Below are 19,273 nucleotides of genomic sequence, written 5' to 3'. Positions count from 1 at the left end.
ACGTGTGTGTAGACCCATTGCAAGGACAGGGCTGACACAGATGTAGAGCACCTACCTGGCTGAACTCGACATGCAGTTGAGGGTACATCTTTGGCTCATGCTGTGCTAATAGCGACACACACAACAGTTGGCATGTGTGATCCCTGACCCCGAGCAGGCATGCCTTCTCCAATGTACCCCTTTGGCCGAGCAAGCACACCGGGGGAATGCCACATAGCAACATTGTCAATTGCATGACGGGTGACGCAGACACAACAACAGAGACACATGCATCAGCCACATCCTTGGCAAGTCCTAAACTGAACCACACACAGATCCATGTGTGGAGTAGCCACACCCCTACGCAGTACTGTCGTACGCCTGTCCAACCCACTTATGCTCACATGGAGATACGACACGGTTACATGTCCCAGGTCTACACCACTGCCTGCGGTGACATGGTTGTGCACGCTGTACACAGCACAATGCAATGTGGAATGTCCCTGGTCCCTCATGCATACATAATGACCACACGGACACACTGAGTGAGTTTGTGGGACTGGCTACGGGCACGTGTGCCTGGCCCCTTTTATTGCCAGGGTCACATCTCCAGTGACGCCTGTGCTGGATGGGTGTTGGGTAGTGTAAGCCACCACTCAGGGGTTGGTTGGTGCTGTCAAAAACTACAACAGTGAGCAGTACAAGGTACGAACTTCATGGGTCCCTGGCTTGAGCAGCACAGTGTTTGTGGCCCCGGATGCACAGCGGCCGGCACAGGCATATCACCACGAGATGGTGACTAGCGGTGCACTGAGGTAGAACCACGCGAGCTGAGCGCGTAATGTAAAAGAGGAATGTCGCAGAGGGTTGCGGGGGACAGTGGAAGGTGTCCTTCCAGGACATGATGCAGAGGGCAGAAGCAAGCAGAAACAGGCAAATGGCGCAGTTGAATGCTACAGACTCCACTTTTCCACCTTGTCAGTATCAGCAACATGTAGATGACGACAACCTCCAGCACATAGGCTCAGATGACACCGACAAACAGAGATTGCCCATGAATTTCAGGGCACACACTCAGTGGCACCAGAGCTGGAAGGGGATGCAGTCTGCGATGAGGCCTGTACAATGACATGGACTCTGCCATGTAGAGAGCAAGACTCAGTTCAAATTGTGTGACCTACTCCACCGCAGTGTGTGCCGGAGGCAGCAGTCAGCAGGGGCCCACAGCCATGTGTGGTAGGCATGCCCTGCACAGAGTCAGTGGCACCAGTGCAGTTGTTGGTAGAGTCCCATCACCTCCGTAAAGGTGAGCCTTTTCTCCTCTGGACTGAAGCGCGTCTTCCTCTTACTCCTCTCCTTGGGTACTGTGACATGAACACTGCCATGAAGAAATCAAGACTCAGTTCCAAAAGTGCGACCTAGTTGGCCATAGTGTCAGCGCTGGTTAACCGCTGTCCAGCCATCTCCTCCTGGATCTCTAACACACGACGTTAGAATGGGATGTGGATTCGATTTGTGACTGATGGAGGTAGTGGCACCAGACCTGAGTGGCTGTGCATGCGGCGAGGAGGCCGTGTCCTGACGGGGACGGACTGCATTGGATTGGTGTGAGGCCTGTAGGACCGCTGTGTAGGCTGAAGGCAGCAGTCAGCAAGGTCCCACAGACACGTTTGGTGGGAGTCCTATGCACAGACTTGGTGGCACCACATTGAAGGGAGTATAGTGACTTAAACTCAGCCTTAAATAAAGTACTCAGCCAATCAAGACTCAGTTCCAAATGTGTAACCTACTTGTCCGCTGTGTATGCCGGTGGAGTACGTCAACGAGAAAGGTGTTCCGCGGGCCTGTGTTGCGGAGGCCGCGATGGTCCGAGGAGGCTGCCAAGGTCGGGTGCCTCGGACTTGGAGCTTGCAGCAGCACGTGGTGGGCTCTCTTTGACACATGGCGGTGTCGGCAGGTGGGCAGTGATGCCTGGATTCGCAGGGGCAGCCATGACGGCTTCAGGGACCAGCCGCCTGGGGTGCAGCAGGTGACAGCCTGGCACAGCATCCCAGGCAACACCGCTCACGGTGTAGGCCACGTGGCGGGGTGAGAGGAGTTGCCCTGGCAGGGATGTTGGGCATTCCAGAAGAGGACCACTCCCAGGGCTACGTGTTTTTTATTCACATCCCTACACTGTTGTTGTGACTTTTTGCATGGGAACGCCTACTCTGCAGCTCATTAGTAATAGTTGCGGGGGTCATGTGTGGCAAGGTTTTTTGCGGCTGCTGTTGCAGGTAAACTGGTGATATGGGCTGTTTACACCAGCTTGTGAATGGGGCGATAAATTTATCGCCACTTTGGCTGCAACAAAGTGTTGGTAAATCATCGTTAAGTCCTTGAGAAAATGCCCCTTTATCTTTAGATGGTAGTGATTTCTATTCCTTTTAAATGTTTTTCCTGTGAATGTTTTCAATGCTGTTGTTTTGAAGATATAGATGAAATTCTGTATTTTTTATGTGGACCTCTAATGAGTTCCACAACATAATAAATATAATTGAATTGAACTGGATAAGCCCAAGCATTTGCACTAAACTGCATGTGAAGTTCTTTATCTAATGTTTAGTGTATGGAGTTTGGTGTATGATTTACTTGCCAAATATTTTGAAGGCTCAGCTTGTTCTTGGGCTCTTAGGGTCTGGTTCAGCTCTTTCTATTAGTTTGCAGGCTTGCCCTTTCTACGTTTTTTTGTCGAAAGTCCTCTCACTAAGGGCCAGATGTACGACCAGTTTTTGCATGTGCATGCAAAAACCTGCATGGAAAATGTACTAACACTATTTTGTGAATCGCAAAAAATTGTGACTCGCAAAATAGTGTTTTGCACTTGCCATTAGGAGAGGAGGCCCCTTCCTGAAAGTGACTCACAAGCCATGTATGAATGTTTTGCAACCGTAATGCGGTCGCTCAACACTCGCAATTTACCGCCCTCTTCAAGAGGGTGGTAATGGAGTCACAAACGGGAAGGGGTCCCCAGGGGACACCTTCCCTTTTGTGACTGACTCTAAAAATATTTTTTAAGGGCAGGCAGTGGTCCCAGGGACCACAACCTGTCCTTAAAAAATGAAACAAAAACGTTTCATGTTTTTTTTTTAATGCATCCCGGGCTTCATTAAAAAAAACTGCTTTACTGAAAAGCAGCCCCAGACATGGAGGTCTGCTGAGCCCAAAAGGCCACCATCCCTGGGAGGGTCAGCCATTCCAAATGAGGGCGCAAATTGCGAGTGGCTCATTAATATTCATGAGCCTCACATTTTGCGACACGTTTGGGAATCACTAACAGTGTCTCTGACACTGTTGTACATTGGCTTTTGGAACTCGCAATTTTTCACAATTTGCGAGTCGCAAAAGCCAATGGTCGTACATCTGGCCCTAAGACTTAAGGGTAAGCTGACTAAGACGCAATCTAGATATACAAATTCATGTGCTTAAAATGCCAGAAAAAGATACCATGGGGACTCCTGCTGGTATCTTTGGTTTAATGAGTGAAGTTACAGCAATTCTAACTGTTTTGGCATCATTTATAAGCAGCAGAGCTTAAAATGTCAATTTGTCCTGATGATGTACCCCGATCATTCAAGGCGCTCAAAGTATCAAAATGTTGATGTACAAGAGGTGAGTTGTTTACATTTTCTGGAAAAAAAACTGCACAAGGAATAGATGCTAGCATTCCTTGGGGGAGATTTACCAAATCTTCACGCAACCCAGCGCAGCCTTCCGCGAGGCTGCGCTGCATTGCGCAATAGGGAAGGAGCAGGAGAGCACCATATTTTCAAAGATATGGCTCTCTACTCCCCTATACCTTACGCTGGCGCTGATTACAGCTACCATGTGCCACCCACCCACCATAGCGCCATAGCGCTAAGGTGTGTGTGTGTGTCTAGCATAGGTTTTGTGCAGAAAGGGTACCCTTCCTGTACAACATGCTATGCCTAGACACGAGGGAAAGCTTTTCCACTTTGTATGAGCGCCGCACAGTGCAGCACACATGCAAAGTCGGAAAAGGAAGGAGAAAAGAAAGCATTTGTGCTTAGTTTAAAAGGGTGCAGTTTTCTCACGCTAAACCCAATCTACTGTATTTGGTAAATTAGGTTTAGCTTGAGAAACCTTGAGTGGGTGCATGGGAACACCCATGCACCACCCTTGGCACCCCCGATGGTGCAAAGTACTTTTATGTTATTTACAGTGCTAAACAAGTTTAGCGCTAAAAAGTAAATTATGAAAAAAAGATTTTGCGCCTGTATGGGTCATTTTTGTGATGCAAACACGGCGCAAAATCTTAGTAAATCTCCCCCCAAGTGTACTTTTGGATTCAACTATTATCCTTTAGACTGTGCTTAGTTAGAAATTAGCCTTTGCTTTGATTGGCACTATGTTTTCTATATGCCATCCTGTTTCTGATTGAAATAAGGTGCAAACAGTCTGCATCATTTGTGCTTTCTTTTTTGACAATTGTAAACAATTTTCAAATCAAAAATGATGGAATGAGACAGTAAAGATTGTATTTTTCTAAAAACATTTGAGGAAAAGACAACATGATGATATTTGGGAATCAGTTTCTATTCTATTCAAGTTATTTTTAATTTTTTTAATTTTTTTTGTCCTCATATGCCAGAAGATATTCACGAAGTATATTCGACCAATAGCATCCACCGCCCAATACATGTTATGTTGTAAACTCCGAAGATCTTATTGGATGCACTTTCTGCAGATACCCAAATAATAAAAAAGGTCAATTCAGTTCTTCTATCTTGCCAACCCTGGAACTGATCCTTGGGCAATTTAATCTGCAAAAAGGCATAATCATTGGACAGTTTTCGGGTCAGAGCTACAGCTTATCCAACCAGGCGATGCAGGGAAGCCAAAAATGCCTTTTCCTTTTCCACTCTGCCCTGTCTAAATTCAATGTATGCTTGATTGCATTGATCCAATCTAAATATATAGGTGCGGAATCTTTTACCCAAGATTTACAAATTTCTCTACGAGCAAGTATGATTATATAATGATAACTTATTGACATCTCGCGGAAGTGACTTATAATTAGAAAAAATACAACAAAAAAAATGTAATATTACGCTCACCTGTATATCAAATTGAACAAAACTTTCATACCTTCCGATACCGCAGACCAAAAATTATGCAAGACAGGGCATGTTAAAAACATATGTAGATCATCCGCTTTTTCCTGCTGGCACTTTGGGCAGCAGGGAGTTATACCTTTTGAAAATTTAGAAAGCTTAGCAGGAGACCAGTATACTCTGTGAAGAGAAAACTAATGGTTGCGTTTTAAATTGGCAGGAGAAACTGTGCTGTGTAGTAAGTCAAAAGATACTTGCCATAACTCCTCTAGATCTGCATCCGGAACATATTCTCCCCATAGGTGGACTGGTAAGGTAAAATCGCCATCTTCTGCTTCCAGGATAGTCCAATACAGAGTTGCTGTGTTTACCTTCCCACTCTTTCCCCAGAGCAGATTCTCCAAATCATTCGTGACTCCCACTTCCACTCCCACTGCCTGGCTCCAGCTTTTTATTTGGAGATATTTGAACTTAGATAAGTTGTTTCCAGTCAAAATGGAGGCTTCTTCCCAGCATAACAACGACCCCTCAGGCATTAGCTGAGACCAGTATTTTATTTCAGCGGCCAACAAAGGTTTTGCAAGAATATCTGTAGTCCACTCTGGGGATCCAGGGGACTCCCAGATAGGAGCCATAGCTGATTAGTATGGAAAGTTCCAAGATTTCCTTACTCTTTCCCAGATAAAAGCCAAGTCCCTCAACAGCTTCAATCGGACTTTTTTAAAGAAGCGTGGGTCTCCAAACTTATATAAAAACCCATCGGATCCTCCTTGGATTTCTGTCAGCATGACCTTAAACATCGACCCTGTTGCCGGACCATCTGGCTTGTTGAAAAGCATTATCCCTGCCTTAAGTAGCAATGTCCACGCATAAAGCTTCAAATCTGGGGCACATAATCCACCTTTGCTTTTTTTTCTCCGCAGCTTCCTTCATGCAATCCTAATGCTCTTTGATGCCCATACAAAGGAATTTAATTTGGCTTGGATCTTATTTAACTTATCTTCCTTAAATGTCAGAGGAATGTTTTGGAATAGGAAAATTAATTTGGGAAGAAGCATCATTTTTACGATATTTACTCTACCAATTAACGTAAGAGGAAGAAGAGACCAGCCCTTTAGAGAGTCAGCAATTTCTTTATTTGTTTTAGCCAGGTTTCTGTCCGTTAATTGTTCGATATCCTGAGTGATTTGGATTCCTAAATATCTTATCTCTTCTTTCTGGATAGGAAACTGGGCTTCTATGTTCCACACCATACATTCCGATTCTGCCTGATTAATCTGATAGCCAGAAATCTGACCAAACTGAGAAGCTGCACTGTAAATTAGTGGAATTGCTTGAGTTAGATCTGAAGTATAAATCATCATGTCGTCAGCATAAAGTGAAACTTTTTTTCCCAATTTCTATATTTAAAAGGTAAGATATTAGGGTATTGCCTAATTTTCTCCGACAAAGACTCAATGTATAAATTGAAGAGCAGGGGCGAAAGGGGACACCCCTGTCTTGTACCTCTTCTAATAGTTATAGGTTTAGAAAGACTGCCATTGTCCAATACTCTGGCTGTAGGTTGGTGATAAAAGGATGAAATTACTTTACACATTTTTTTGCCCAAATGGCATCTCTCCAATACTTTGGCGAGATAAACCCAATTTACGCGGTCAAACGCCTTAGTGGCATCTAGTGTAATTATCGCCATAGGAAACTTATCGAGGGAAGCCAAATCAATTGCTCCCACTAATGCTTGAATCAAATGTTGTATATTGTTCCCTCTCACAAAACCCTTCTGATCACAATGCATCAAATTACCTGCCACACCATTTAATCTCTCTGCTAAAATCTTAGCAAGGATCTTATAGTCAAGATTCAGCAGAGCGATTGGCCTATAAGAATCACATTGCGTCGCTGGTTTGGATGACTTGAGAATAAGAACTACGACTGCCTCATTCCAGGAAGGAGGAATATTTCCTCCTTCATCAAAGATAGAAGAAAAGAGCCTGTGGAGAGCGGGAGCAATAACTGGCGCTAGAGTCCTATATAATTCGGCGGGCAAGCCGTCCGGGCCTGGGGATTTACCTCTCTTTCCCGACCCTATTACACTGACCACTTCCTTCAAAGTTATACTTCCATTTAAGTTATTAGATGCCTCATCCTCAATCCTCAGAACTGCATATTGCTCTAGCCATTCTTGAATAAAGCCCTCCTAGGGGAATAAGTCTTCATCATACACCTGTGCAAAATGCTTAAAAGATTAGGTTGTATAAAGGTTGTACAAAGGGAAATAAAACTGTACTATGTTTCTATTCAAATGTAAATATGTCATCCGGGTATCAGGAGAGGGAGCCTCAAGGCCAGGGTAGGGCCAAGAAGAAGAAGGGGGGTTCTCCAGGGGAGCACTAGGGAGGGGCAGGGGTTAGGGTGGGATTTTGGGAGGGTGAGAAGTGGGCACCGTGTGGGGAGCATGTGGGTAAAAAATATTTTAAAAAGTCTGATTTGCCAGTTTAGGTTATTCAATCAAATACACTATCTATCAACCAAGCAATGTCACAGCATAAGCTAGCTAAAGATGTATTCATGAAGGTCTTAACATGGAATTTAAATGGTCTGAGGGTAAAGTATAGAAGGGAGATGATATTTCAGTACCTGAAAGATGCACCTGAGCAGATCGTTATCCTCCAAAAGACCCATCTCAAAGACAAAGAAATGAGGGAGGTTTGCAAGGGTAAAAAATGGGTTCAGGATGTTATATGTTCCTCCCAGCAAGTAACTATCAGAGGGGTTGCTATTTTGGTTAAAACCAATGCAGCTCTCGTAGTGGAAGAGGCTAAAGTTGACAGGAAGGGTAGATGGGTCATAGCAAGGATTAAGTTTCATTCACATAAATTTACAGTTGCCGGATACTATGGGCCAAATCTAGACAATCCCCTCCCGCTTAGAGAATTGATGGAAGAACTTCTAGACTTTAAAGATCCTTTGATCCTAGCGGGAGATTTTAAATTTAGTTTTAGACCCCCAAATTGACAAAACGTATAAGGATAAATCTATATACAACCCCAAAACAAGATCTCTGCTAGTTAACGCTATGCAACAGCTGGGTTGGATAGATATTTGGAGGAAAAAGTGGGGGCCTAAAAAGGAATATACTTTTCATAATAAGAAACTAGGTCATAAGTCTAGATTAGACTTTTTTCTGATTGCAGAGGAGCTGGGGGGTATGGTGAATGACGTTAAGCATTTAGGAGGGCATCTCTCAGACCATTCGGCAGTCTCTCTTGTTTTAAATCTCTCTGGACAGTATAGCACTAAAAGGTGGACTATGGATCGAAGCATTCTGCTTGAGGATGATGTGGTAAAAAAACTTCTAGAGGATTCAGAGAGATTCTTTGAGTTAAATCTAGGAACTGCCCCAATTGAAATCTTATGGGACTCTTATAAAGCCTTTTTGAGGGGGGTGATTTTTGCCATACAATCGACAAGGCAAAAAAAGTTTAGGGCCTCGATATCTGAAATAGAGGCAAAAATCATTAAGTTAGAATCTGATCTCATATCCCTGAATCAATCTCTTGAGCCAAATATCCGGCGAGAGCTTCTAGTCTGTAAATCTCAATTAGTAGAGGTGCTTGATACCAGACTCAGGAAACGTTGGCAGGCCAGCTCCCTTGCTCATTTCGAATATGGAGAAGCTAGCGGGAAGTTGTTAGCCTGGAAAGGAAATAAAGAGCAAAGTAGGAACAGGATTAAAGGAATCGTGTCAGATGTAAGGGGTGGGATCTCAGAGAACGCCTCTGATATTGAGAATGTCTTTTTTAAGCATTTTGTTCAACTCAAGTTTTAGTAATTGTTAAGAATGGTGTCTCTGGTTCGCGGACGTATGCTCTCTGTCCAAGTAGGTAATCCTATTCAGGATAAGTAAGTTACACACCAAAGATAACCTGTGCTCACCCCCATTGTAGCTTGCCACAGAGCAATCAGGTTTACCCCCAGAGACAATGTGTAAAGTATTAGTACACTGTCAGATTTCGGGGTCTCTTGTTGGCACAGGTAGGCACTTGTGACAAATAGGGACCCTGGCCTCTAGTCAGGGTAAGGGGGATACACTTTTTAGATAACCCCTGCTCACCCTCTTGCTTGGTAGCTTGGCACGAGCAGACATGCTTATCAAAGACAATGTGTAATGTATTTGTACCAACACTCACAGTAACACAGTGAAAACACCACAAATGGATTCAACACCAGTTTAGAAAAATAAAGTTATTTAATCTAAACTACACAAGACCAAAACGACAAAAATCCAACATACACAGTTCAAGAATATGATTTAATAAGAGTTCTAGGGTTTGCGTCAAAATCATCCACAGTTGTGTCACGTTTCAGCCAAAAGTACCTTTAGATGCGACAAAAGTTCCAAGTAAAAGCTGCAACATTGAAAAACAAGCGCTGTGTCACTCCTGAGAACCTGGGTAGGCAATGCGACAGCCCCGCTGGATGCATCCGGCGTGTTGCGACGAATCCGGTCTGTATGGGGAGGGAGGCGATACCTTGTATGGGTTCTGATGCACAGGTTTTGTAGGAAGCGTCTCGCAAAGGCACGATACGACGATCTCCTGGACGGTGCCGATCTCGGGTGCGGCGGCGATGTGCAGCGCAGTGTCGATATTCTCCTCTCGTGGCCCCTCGATGCGATGGCTCTGCGACGACTCTCGCAGTGACGTGATGCGGTCTGCAAGCAAGCAGTGCGATGATCTCATCCACCAACGACAGGCTCTGCGAGGATACTTGCAGCGATGGTAATCTTCCCACACGGGAGCGGTGCATTCCACAAGCGAAAGATGCATCGGTTCTTGCAGCGGCAACAGGCGCTGTGACGATCTTGATCTTCGCGGTGGCGGGAATTTCCTCGCACTGTTGGGGATGCGCTCCGCAAGCGAGCGATGCGTGGAACTTTGCAGATTATCTTTAGTTTCTTCTTGTCCAGCTTCCCAACCACAGGTACAACTTCCAGAGGCACCACAACTGGTCCAAGCACTCTAGGTAGGACAGAACTCTCTCAGCAGAGTTCAGGGGGGAAAGTTGGGGGTGAAGTCCTTTTGTTCCTGGTACTTCTTAACAGGGAGCCAGCTCTACTCGGGTCCTTGGAGATCTCTTCAAGCAAGGGGACACAGCACAAAGCAAAGTCCTTCCCCTCTCCTTGGTAGCAAAGCAACTACTTGGTAGCAAAGCAACTGAAGGTCAGCCCGCAAACACACAACAGGACAGTCCTTCCTCTTCAGTCTTCCAGCTTTCTCCTTGGCAGAGGTTCTTTCTTGATTCCAGGATGATCTAATTTTCTGTAGTCTGGGGTCCTATTTATACCCCTAAAAGTCTTTGTTCCCTTTGTGCAGGAGGGCTCTGAGCCCGGTCTGAACCATTTCTGGGTGTTCCTTGAGCACTTGGTTTTCCTGGCTTTTCCTTTCCTTTCAGAGAGAGGGGCAGGGTCGTCAGCCGCCCAGCAGGAGATGGAGCCAGCATTGTGGAAGGCAGGCACAGCCCTATTCAGGCCCAGGTGCTACCCTCTCCCACCTCTCTAGAAGCCTATGGAGCTATTCAGCCCAGTGATGGCCCACTCAGCCTCTGGGAGCCACCCAGCCCCTGCCACTCACAAACCAGACAGTCAATTCACAAACAGGCCAAGGCAGACAGAAAGGTCAGACAAGAGAATAGCCACTTTCTAAAAGTGATGTTCTCAAACACAGGATTTAAAAAACACCGGGGCATATTACCAAGAAGTGCGTTAGTAAACGCACAACGCACATCCCCATATCGCCGGCTATCGCCGGATTTCATCGCCTTTTTAGCGTGCAATTATCAATGCGCATCACGTAGGCGATTAGAAATCCGGCGATAGTCGCCAATATGGCACATTAGCACATAAAAACAAACGTTGTTTTCACGCGCTAATGTGTTCCTTAATAATATGGGGGGGTGGATTCAGCTTTATGATCCACTCCCCCATGTTATCAATGCCCTAACACCTGGTCAGAGCAGGCGTTGGGAGACCTGCGATAAACTCGTTTATCGCAGGGCTGCCTCTCCCAACGCCTGCCTAGGCGCCTGCCACGTCCAACATGTGGTTGGACGTGGGAACGCCCACTATGCATGTCATTAGCGATGTTTATCGCCGACATGCAAAGTGGGCTTGCGCCAGGCTTTAAAATGCCCTTGTTAATAGGGCTCTAGCAGTATCGCTGCTTTCTCAGCACAATTCGCCGAAAAAGCGGCGATACTTGCCCTTGATAATATGCCCCACCTTTCCTAAAAGATGTGTTATTAAATTCTGAGTTCAGGGATACCAGACTTGTATGTCCTATCTTGCTCCTATGGGAAGATATGCAGGTAACCACTGTACCCAGCATTCCCCATGATAGCCTATGGGCAAGATCGCCTTACAATAGTGAAAAATGAAAATGGCTGGAATTCACTACCAGAGCATGTCACCTGCACTAGTACATGCTCTACCTTTCACATACACTGCGCCCTGCCCAGGGGTGTCCAATGTATATAGAAAGGGAAGGGTTAGGCCTGGTCAGTGGGGACACTGGCCAGGTTGATATGGCAGTCCACAGACTGCACACAGGCACTGCGGTGGCAGGCCTGAGACACCATTTTAGGGCTACTCATGTGGGTGGCACAATCAGTGCTGCAGGCCCACTAGTAGCATTTGAATCACCAGCCCTGGCACACTCAGTGCACTTGACTAGGGATTTCTTGGTAATACAAATATGCCAATCATGGATAACCAATTACAATAACAATTTTCACAGGGAGCACTTGTACTTTGACACTGATCAGCAGTGGCAAAGTGCCCAAAGCATCTAAACCAGCAAAAACGAAATCCAGCACAGCGTCAAGAATACAGGAGGTAGAGGCAAAAAGTCAGGGGAAACCACGTCAAAGATGCCAGGTCTAACATACACACACACAATAACACAGGGAAAACACAAAAAAGTATTCCACACCAGTTTAGAAAAATAGCTAATATTTATCTGAGTAAAACAAGATCAAAGTGACAAAAATCCAAAAGTTAAGTCCAACCACAATGGAGCGCAGGCCAGACTCAGGGATCATTGCAGATCTCCTTACACTACCTTGGATGTGTTGGAAATCAAAGATGGTGCGTGGCACAGCAGAGGTGAGGCATTGCGGATGCAGTTGATGCATGAGTACCTGAAGGCGGTGCAGGATTGTTGAACTTTCCCATTCGGGGACAAGGCGTTGCCCAGAGGTGATGTGGTGGCTGCTTTTGCGAGCCTCAGTTCCTAAAGGCAACGCGGTGTGATTTTGCATTAATGTCGAAAACACGCTGCATACACTGTTCGGTGTTGATGTTGAACCACTGGGATAAGGGTCCTGCATCGAGCCGAGTCACGCAGAGCCAGGGCTGCATTGGAATATCACAGGAATGCACCAATTCCGAACTGGTGCTTGGAGTCCATGCATTGGTTCCTTGGTTGCAGCACCAATTTCTCTTCCAAAGGCCCAGGACTGGATTTGGCAGCAATTGGCAGGACAGGAGCTAGTAGCAAGATGCAGATGAAGAACTTTTTTACTGCTCCATGAGGCTTCGACAACCAGAGGCAAACTCAGTCAGGCCTTGGACAAAGTTAGAAAGCAGGATGCGGAGAGTCCTCTCACTCCCAGGCAAGAAAAAGCAGACAGCAGTCCAACATAGCTAAACAAACAACAAAGTGTCAGTCCCTCCTGGCAACACAACAGCTTTTCTTCAAGGCAGAATGTCCTCAGTCCAGAAATGTTCCGGGTATATGGTGTCAGTACTTATACCCATTTTGACCTTTGAAGTATGGAGACTTCATAGAAAGGTCTTTTATTCGTAAGACCCTGCCATTCCTGGCCATGGCTTCAGACACACAAGGTAGGGGAGGGGGAAGCTTATTTGTGTGGGGAAAGGCACAACCCTATTCAGGTGCAAGAGACTGTCTAGACTGAACTCACAAAGCCCAACCTGTCACACAACCCAGATGTGTATTCTAGGGACAGGCAGAGGCACATAATTGTTAGGTAAGAAAAAGCCTGACTTTCTGAATGTGTCATTTTCAGACCTACAATCTAAAAACTAACTTCACTACAAAATGGGTTTTTAAATTGTGGGGCTTGTTTACAAGCCCTTTGCAACATCGGAACATCACTTTTTGTGATGTTGCGATGATGTACAGGGCTTAGTCAAATCTACAAGACCACGTAAAGACACCCTGTGTGAGTCAATGCAGCACAAGTCACTGCGTTGCCTCACACTGCACAGGGGAGGTGTGCCATGGGCATTGCAGTGGGTGTTCCCTTCCCGCGCAACCACCATAGGTTTTGGCACATTCCCAGATTTACAGCATGGCGTAAATCTGGGAATGTGTTAAAATGGTGCACCTGCCCAGGGGTGGCGTAACGAGGAGAAATAACATTATTTCTCCTTGGTTTTTTTCTTTCCATGTGAGCTGCTAAATGTGTGTTGGCTGAAAGGACAGGAATGCACCGTATCTTGGAAGTATGGCGCATTCCTGTCCTTTCGAATTTTGCAAGGCAGCACGACAAAATGACTTGCGGCACTGCCCTATGCCAATTCTTTGTAAATATGCCGCCATGACACCAAACTCCAATTTCCTATCTACCCCCAATAGGAAGTTACACTGGTACGATGTTACCAGGCAGCTCCCATGCTAACCTATGGGAGAGATAGACCTTGCTGCTGTGAAAAACAAATTTAGCAGTTTTTACAGCCCGGACATGTAAAACTCACAAGTACATGTCCTACCTTTTAAACAAACTGCAACCCTGCCCATGTGGCTACCTAGGGCCTACCATAAGGGTATCTTATATGTAGTAAAAGTGAAGGTTCAGGCTTGGCAAGTCAGTGAACTTGCCAGGTTGAAATTAAAGTTTAAAACTGCACATACAGACTCTGCAGTGACAGGCCTGAGATATGTTTACGGGGCTACTCATCTGGGTGGCACAATCCGTGCTGCAGGCCAACTAGTAGAATTTGATTTACAGGCCCTAGGTACCTATGGTGCACTGTACTAGACACTTGTTAGTAAATCACATATGCCAATCATGGATAAGACAAATACCATCACATTTTAGACACAGAGCACATGCACTTTAGCACTGACCAGCAATTGTTAAGTGCCCAGAGTCCTAAAGCCAGCAAAAACGTAATTCACCAAATAGGAGGTCAGAAGAGAAAAGTCAGAGGAAACCAAGCCCATAGATGCTAGGTCTAACACATGTCCTCCCAGCTGACAGTGAGGAGAGCTACCCAACCTCTTGAAAGTTCTCATCATTAATGCAGAAGAAGCTGGAATGGCATGTTCTGTTCCAGGGCAGTGTTCCACCGTGAAGTCCATTTCTTGTAGTGAGATGGACCACCTTAACAGTTTAGGATTATCACCCCTCATGTGCATTAACCACCTGAGGGGCTTGAGGTCTGTCTGAACACAGAAGTGAGCCCCAAACAAGTAGGGTTTTAGCTTCTTTAGCACCCGGAGCACAGCAAAACCTTCCCTTTCTATTGTGCTCCACTTCTGTTCCCTGAGTAATAACTTCCTATTAATGAAGGCTACAGGTCAATTAAGGCCCTTTTCATTTAGCTGTCAAAGCACAGCCTCCACAGCATGCTCGGAGTCATCAGTCTGCACCACAAACTCCTTGGAGAAATTAGGAGTTTAGAGCATGGGTGCCATGCACATAGCTTCCTTCAGGGTGTCAAAAGTAGTCTGGCACGCCTTTGTCCAGATGACCTGAGATCGCTGCTTATTGGAAGTCATATCTGACAAAGGGGCAACAATGGTGCCACATCCCTTGATGAATCTCCTGTAGTACCCGGTGACGCCTAAGAAGGGTCTCACCTCTGTCTGGGTCTTGGTGGTTGTCCAAGCCAGAAGGATATCAACCTTTGGCCAATTTTCATCAGCTAGGCTAGCTTGAATCCAGTGGCACAGTAAGCAAGGGACCCACGCCTGGGCATATGGCTAATTAGGGTGAACATAGCAAACACAACAAGATGATGGACGGAGTGCTGAAACTTTTTAACCACTTACCCCCAGTCACAGATCCTGGTTTAATCCATCATTCTTTTGCTCACTATGCCACCTCAGTATGGACACAGCCATACGCAATTCAGTCTTCACCCTTTTGGTCATGAGAACAGTCCAGCCCGAACTGCCAGGCCAGGCTCTCCCTTGACCGGAAACAAGAACCCTGGGACCAGTTTCCGGGTATTACACCTCATCAGCCTATCTAGCTTGATAGTGAGGTCTGCACTCTGCAGGGCCTTCAACCCTTGGAGGTGGCACAATAGCCCTCCCAACTGGAGTTGAAGACTGCAATGTCAGGACCTGGTTTACCAACCTCTGGAAGGTGGCAGGGGCATCTTCAACCAAAAAGGTATGACACAGAACTGGATGTGCCCTTCTGGCATTAAGAACACTAACCTCTCTTGTGCCCTCACAGTCAAGACAATCTGCCAGTACCCAGAAGTTAAATCAAACATGCTGAGGAACTTGGCAGCTCCAAGTGAGCTCATCAGCTCTAGGGATGGAGTGTGCGTCCATTTTAGTGACTGCATTGAGCCCAGGGAAGTCTACACAGAACCAGAGTTCAGGTGTGACCCCAGGTGGAGCAGCCTTGGGGACCAGAACCACTGGACTGGGCCAATGGCTGTTGGACGGTTCAATTAACCCCAAAATCGAGCATCTTAAAGACTTCCTCTTTGATGTTGTCCCTCACTGTCAGACAACCTGTACATTTTGTGCTTAACAGGCAGGCTATCCCCACTTTCAATGTCATGAGTGCACCATTGGGTAATTTCTGGGGTGAGTGAAAAAGGCGGAGCAAACTGTCCTAGCACCTGGTGACAGTCTCTCTGCTGCTCTGGGGTCAGTGTAGGGGAGAGGATCACAACCTCTACTGAGCCATCCTGCTCTTTGGAAGACAGGAGATCTTGGAGAGGTTCACTCTCCTCTTCCACCCCATCATCTGTGACTAAGAACATGGTCAACTCTGACCTCTCAAAATGTGGCTTGAGGTGATTCATGTGCAGGACTCTCAAAGGGCTCCTAGCAGTCTACAAGTCCATCAGGCAGGTAATGCCACTCTTGATGTCCTTCATCTCAAATGGGCCAGACCAGCAGACTTGTAGAGCACAGGGCTCTACTGGCACCATCACCCGCACCTTTTGACCTGGCAGTTCTCCCAGACTTTTGGAGGCATAGCAGCTGCAAGACGAGTTGTCTTTCTCTCAATTGTCTGGGACTGCAGGCCTGTCGGCAGGGTTGGCGCCAAGTCAGTTGCTGCTTCTCTGTTCTTGATTTTGCATCTCTTTAGTGTCCTTCTTTCAGGTCAGCATTATTGGATTTCCTGGTACTAGGGGCTCCCCTAAATATTAGATTTAGGGGTGTTAGGAGAGCTTAGGGTTATAGTGAGTGGGCTACCACCCCTGAGGTCACTACGCTCCCTATATGACGACTTCCATTGGAAGTGGGCATAACCCTGTCCCAGAGTTCCTAATTCTGCCATCCCCAGACGGCAGGCTTTTCATTTTTGTGTTCACATCAGGTAGCCCACCTTAGGGGTGGAACTAGCCTGAGGGTGAACACACCTCTCTGACTACTAATGTTCCCACCTGACCAGGCACCAAATGGACCCTGGTCAGGGAGGCAAGCCAGATCTCCATCCCAAAGGTGGTGGGTTCTTTGAAGCTCCCTGACTTGGAATGCTGATTTACTGGTAATCCTGTTGGAGGTGTAAAACCCTCTCTTTGGAGCAGACTTTGTCCCTGAAACTGTGAGCTCTCACCCATGGGGGTCAGAAATCTGTCTGTGGTGACAGGCTGATCTACACCAGTCAGCCAACACACTAGAAGCTTGTACGTTTTCAGAGGGCACCTCTAGGGTGCATGCATTATGTTAATAATACAAGGTGTTCGATACCAAAACCCTTAGATTCCAGTGAAGTCATCATGTAGCTGGGAAACTCGTTTTTATTCATGTCCAGTACATGCACTTAAAATGGCTTCCCTATTCACTTGTGACATCTAAGAATTGGCTTAGACATCACAGGGGCATATCTGCTCATGTAGATACGTCCACACATGTAGTATAGTGCACCCTGTCTTAAGGGCTGTAAGGCCAGCTGTAGGTGTGGCTAACCTATACTGCATGTAGTGTCTGTAGGCATGGCACACAGGGATGGGTGCTATGTTGTGTTTTCCCTTTTATCTGCACCAAGACGTGCAGCCTGCAATGGAAGTCTGAATGACTTAGGTAAGGGGTCCCTCTGGGTGGCACAATACATTCCGCAGCCCTTAGAGACGCTCTTAAGCCTTCTTTCCCTAGGTACAAGGGTTACCACTTACTACGTCCTTATACGGGGTGCTGAATGTATTGCCAATTGGGGCTGCAATTTTACAGTTTAGGGAAAGAGATTTTACACTGGGGACATGGTTAGCAGGAACCCAGTGTACTTTCTGTCAAAATTACATCGAAATACCAGGCAAAAAGTGGGGGTGGCCATGTCAAAAAGGGCACTTTCCTAAAACTACCACTTTTTGTGAGTAACTCTATCAGAAGAAAAAAAAAAGTAATAACTGGACCACAGAAAGTAATATCTCACCTGTGCCAATTAGTTGAGTTTAACAGGACACTGAAGACACACCTATGTGTTTGGTATAGACCCTTTCATCCTTTTCAGATTCCGTACATCAAAGAACCTTGACAAGCTCCCGGCCCGATAAATCCGGCATCGGATTTATCGGGCCGGGAGCTTGTCAAGGTTCTTTGATGTTCGGAATCGGGTGATGACTTATAGAACTAGGAGTATGTTTGGACTTTCTATGAAGTGATATTGCTGTGTTGGCAGTTTGGAAAGAGTACCTCCAGGAATTTTTATTAGACTGCTCATTCCTGCTTTTTGCCTACGTTGCTGCACAATGTGCTGCCTACTGCCAATGCAGGCACCCTTGCACCATGGGCAGCATTGGAGGCAGCATTGTTTTTGTGCAGAAAGGTGCGCCTTCCCGCACAATATTAATCCTCGGAGGCGTTTTCCTCTTTCTAAGTGTGCTGCAGAATGCAGTATGCAGCATTCTTAGAAAGAGGAAACAACAAGGAGAATTATAGCTATTTCTCAAATTCCCAGGTCTACCCCTCTCGTGTAGCTTGATAAATCTCATTGTAGGTTTTGCACCACTCTGCATCCTGCTGTGTGGAGCAGGGCGACGCAAAAAAAACCTATAATAAATATACCACATAGTAGATAACTAATGAAGAAGAGGACATGTTTCCCGCAAAAGTGTGAACAATTATCTGAAAAGGCTTGGCATTTTCAAGTGCAAATACTTTTAATGAATTTAATAAAGAGTGCTGGAAAGCTTAAGGATCTAGGGCCTTATTTATGAGAAAGTGACTCAGCGCACTGCTGCAAGCCATTTTTCTGCGCCACATTGAGTCACTTTCCAAGCACAGGGATGCGTTATATCTACAACGATATGATGGATCCCAGTGCACCCCCCTGCGCTGGTGCACAATTGGCTGCCATGCACCAATGCAGGCACCCTTGCAAGGGTGCCTGCTTTGCGGGGAAATTGTTTTTGTGCGCAAAAACAATTACAAGAGCTGTTTTCATCTTCCTATATGTGCTGCATAATGCAGCACGCATAGTAGGAGGTAAGAAATGAGTAGAAATTAAAATATTTCTTCTCGTTCCGCCTCCCCTGGGGAGGCATAGCATTCTGATGCATTCCCAGGTTTAAGATTTTTCGTAAATCTGGGAATGTCTCAGGTTCCATGGGTGTTGCATGGGAACATCCACAGCACCACCCATGGAACACCCCATTCACGCAAAGTACTGTGTGAAAAGGGGCCATATTTACGAAAAGCCACGCAGGGTGGCTTTGCCTGGCCTTGTAAATATGGGTCAGCAAAATTCTCCGCCGGTGCATCACAAACAGTGACACGCCGGTGGTGCCAGGGGCTTATAAATATGCCCCATGGAGTTTAATGCATGGAATAATCTCTGGTTGTGTGCTCGTCAAGCTTAAACACGTCATCAAGCTGGGTAGGCTCAGGGGTAGCCTCCAGTAGGAAGGGAGCATCTATTCTTTCACAAGGGAAGGAAGCAAATGTTAACAATCAGTTGTGGTT

The sequence above is a fragment of the Lissotriton helveticus genome, chromosome 2_1, assembly GCF_964261635.1.
Source record: "Lissotriton helveticus chromosome 2_1, aLisHel1.1, whole genome shotgun sequence".
NCBI classification, from domain to species: domain Eukaryota; kingdom Metazoa; phylum Chordata; class Amphibia; order Caudata; family Salamandridae; genus Lissotriton; species Lissotriton helveticus.
The sequence above is the reverse complement of the archived record's forward strand: the minus strand, read 5'-3'. Positions refer to the sequence as shown.